The sequence below is a fragment of the Schistocerca cancellata genome, chromosome 5 (genome assembly GCF_023864275.1).
Source record: "Schistocerca cancellata isolate TAMUIC-IGC-003103 chromosome 5, iqSchCanc2.1, whole genome shotgun sequence".
NCBI classification, from domain to species: domain Eukaryota; kingdom Metazoa; phylum Arthropoda; class Insecta; order Orthoptera; family Acrididae; genus Schistocerca; species Schistocerca cancellata.
The window spans coordinates 4,860,489-4,864,558 of record NC_064630.1 but is presented as its reverse complement, the minus strand read 5'-3'; the positions used below and the strand labels follow the sequence as shown (position 1 = coordinate 4,864,558).

Below are 4,070 nucleotides of genomic sequence, written 5' to 3'. Positions count from 1 at the left end.
GCGGCAGTACAAATCGTCCTGATCTCAACAACAAATGCTGATTTTCTCAACTTCCTTAATATAATGCCAAGTAAACATCTCCCACGTGGTAATACGTCCACAGCCTGTCAGAAAGCTGCCATCTTGGTGGGCGATGTGTGTCGTTTCAAGTGGTTTTCGACGTACCCGCATCGTGCCACCCTCTTCTACTACCGCCGTCCAGGTGAACTCTCTCCACGCTGCATCTCTCCATTGGAGGCGTTCCTACGCTCACTCTAGCTTTTGTGGTAGAACAAGACGTCACTTCTATACGATCACTGTTGGAGAGAGCGTATGCGGAGAAGTGACCCTCTGATTGAGGAGCCATTAAAGTAAAACACGACTTCAGAGCGATACACTTAACGATCCGTCAAATGCAACACGCATCTGATGGTATTCCGACAAAAACCACGCCACAACGGTATATCTGGGCACAGTAAAATCGTGGCGCAATGGGTCATTTCCCCCACGCTTAAGGGAATCCTGTGCGTTTTCCTCATTGCTCCTCGTGTACTGAAATTCACTAATAACATACGCAGTTTTTACCATTCCTTCTGCGTTCCTAAATTACTTTGCATGGCCAACCCAAATTACAGATTGTATATTGCCACCAACACCCAATTCGTAGGTGTGAAATAGATCCACGGTATTAATGTTGCTGTTCATCCGGCAAGTAGGGTCGAGTCGATGCCCTTTGATGTAAAACATTTCCGTGAATACTGTTTCGAAAAATCACGACTTGCACAATAGCTGTATGTCACTGTATTTTCTGTCAGACAATAGGCCATCTTCAGGTATAAAAGACCCCATTTATAGAAGATGCATTAAATCGTGATAAATTGTACCTACACCATTGCTAGAAATCAACTGCATCAAAACCTAAACATGCAGGGAAGCATGCAACTTACATATTAGGTTGTAATAGCCACAATACCCCAGTGATTTAACTGGGAATTACTTTTATGAACAAATAAGAAGTGCAACGATCGCGTAGAACGTGTTATTTTATTTTTTGTGGCTCCATAACCAAAGAGGTGACGGAGAAGAGAGTGCACGAAAACCTGGTCACCAGAGGCAGCAGCCACCATCTAAACTCCGCTAGGGCCAGTATTAAAAATTCTCCAGCAGGACTCTTCCACGACTGCAGCACCAGCAGTGGGCAGGAGCTTACTATGTCCCTAGAGACTCACCTGACATGTTTTCCTCCTCGTGATGTTCAGAGGTGGTTTTTATGCAATCGGAGAATATGCTACGGGCCAAGTACGGATCAGTTTTCTGGGGGAAAAGTAAACGCCGGAGCTCTGACCGAGCGGTTCTAGGCGCTTCAGTCCGGAACCGCGCCGCTGCTACAGTCGCAGGTTCGAATCCTGCCTCGGGCATGGATGTGTGTGGTTTCCTTAGGATAGTTAGGTTTAAGTAGTTCTAAGTCTAGTGGACTGATGACCTCAGATGTTAGGTCCTATAGTGCTCAGACCCATTTGAACCATTTTTTAAAATTAAACTTTAGTTTTGATTTGAAAATAGTAACATTACCAGAATGAGATTTTCACTTTCCAGCGAAGTGTGCGCTGATATGAAACTTCCTGGCAGATTAAAACTGTGTGCCGGACTGAGACTCGAACTCGGGACCTTTCCCTTTCGCGGGCAAGTGCTCAAGATACTGGCAGAAGTAAAGCTGTGAGGGCGGGGCGTCAGTCGTGCTTGGGTAGCTGAGATGGTAGAGCACCTGTGCGTAAAAGGCAAAAGTCACGAGTTCGAGTCTTGGTCCAGGACACAATTTTAATCTACCAGGAAGTTTCATATGAGCACACACTCCGCTGCAGTGTGAAAAGCTCATTCTGGAAACATCCCCAAGCCTGTGGCTAAGCCATGTCTCCACAATGTCCTTTCTTTTAGGAGTGCTAGTTCTGCAAGGTTCGCAGGTGAGCTTCCGTAAAGTTTGGAAGGTAGAAGACGAGGTACTGGCAGAAGTAAAGCTGTGAGGGCGGGGCGTGAGTCGTGCTTGGGTAGCTCAGCTGGCAGAGCACTTACCCGCGAAAGGCAAAGGTCCCGAGTTCGAGTCTCGGTCCGGCACACAGTTTTAATCTGCCAGGAAGTTTCAATAGTAACATTGTTTGAAACTATGTCTGTACTATCCTGTAGTACAGTTAAACCACTGGACGTTAACAGTTCAAACGTTTGACGAATATACTCTAAACAATACTAACTAACTGAACTCCTCCCGCACAGGCCATGAAGGCCCAACGGTCCGACCGGCCGCCGTGTCATCCTCGGGCCATAGCCGTCACTGGATACGGAGGGGCACGTGGTCAGCACACCGCTCTCTCGGCCGTATGTCAGTTTACGCCACCGGAGCCGCTACTTCTCAACCGAGTAGCTCCTCAGTTTGCCTCACAAGGGCTGAGTGCACCCCGCTTGCCAACAGCGCTCGGCAGACCGGACGGTCACCCATCCAAGTGCTAGCCCAGCCCGACAGCGCTTAACTTCGGTGATCTGACGGCAACCGGTGTTACCACTGCGGCAAGGTCGTTGGCCTAAAAATAATACGATGTATTGATAATTTTTACTTTTGGACCGTCTAACTGCAGCTGAATAAAACACAATTTTCGTGACGTACGCATTTCGCCTTTATTCTTTACAAGGCATCTTCAGTGGCCTGGAATACGTACATATTTTTACTATTCAGTTTACATTTTGGGGCAATGTATCTAAATGTTATAAATAAGTCTGGTGGTGCTTTTTTCTATGACGTATTAATATTGTAAATTCTACTTACAGGTTGCGCGGACGATTTTCTACATACGATGTATGATGTTTCTGTTCCATTTTTGGTGCTGCTCCTCTTCTTATAATTGCCACTTGGGATTTCTGTTTTTCACATTTCACAGCACTACGAACTGAACACTTGTTTTGATTGAATGTTTTGGTTTGTGTTGCAAACTGTCGGATGTTATGGTCAAAGATCGAATGTTATTGCCAGCTTTCGAGAGTAAATTTTTGAGATATCTGTGATCTGTCTGTGTATTCATATATATATATATATATATATATATATATATATATATATATATATATATATATATATATATATATATATATATATATGTGTGTGTGTGTGTGTGTGTGTGTGTGTGTGTGTGTGTGTGTGTGTGTGTGTGTGTGTCCAGAAGGCGAAAGGGTGGAGAGATGAGATAAGTAAAAACCTTTTTATCTTAGCAATTCTTTTACGAGGGTAATCCCAAAAGTAAGGTCTCCTATTTTTTTATAAGCACAGAACTCTGTTTGTGTGGCAGTTGGTCACACTCTTATGAAGAGTGCTTGACGCGCTGTGTGTAAACATGCGCACGCCGCGCTGAGGCGCTCAGTCTTGGCTTGGCAGCTGTTGAGAATGGAGCTCCCATTGGATGTTACCGCCAAGTGCGAATTGAGCGCAGTTTTTTAGCGCAAGGGGCACTGCGCAGATTGAAATCCATCGTCAATTGACGGAAATGTATTGTGAGTCGTGCATGGATGTCAAAAATGTCCGTAAGTGGTTTAAAGAGTTTTCAGCTGGTCGGACCGAAATTCACGAAGAACAAAGGAGCGGCAGACCGTCAATTTCTGAGGAGTGTTGAAGGTTGAGCAGAGGATCGGCGGATCACCCTGGATGATCTCTGCACGTTGGTTCCTCAGGTTTCAGGCAGCGCCGCTCACAGAATTTTAACGGAAAAATTGAACTACCGGAGGGTGTGGGCAAGATGGGTGCCATGCATGCTGACTGAGGACCACATGCGGCAACGAGTTGATGCTTCCCGCGCATTTCTTCACCGCCTTGCAGCCGAACAGAACAACTCTCTGGACTAAATTGTCACGGGTGACGAAACCTGGGCATACCACTTTACACCTGACACCAAGCAACAATCACGCCAATGGCGGCATCCTTCTTCATCATGCGGCCAGCTGGTATGACATGGGCGTACAAAAACTGCCACAGCGTCTACAAAAATGCATCGACAGAAATGGTGATTATGTCGAAAAATAGCTAAATGTTCAAGCTGTAAACTGATGTAAAT

At 45.6% G+C, this 4,070-nt stretch overlaps 1 pseudogene; it reads right to left on the bottom strand.

Moving 5' to 3' along the window:
* Nucleotides 1–2,434: 2,434 nt before the first annotated feature.
* Nucleotides 2,435–2,552, bottom strand: LOC126189283 (5S ribosomal RNA; annotated as a pseudogene).
* Nucleotides 2,553–4,070: the final 1,518 nt, after the last annotated feature.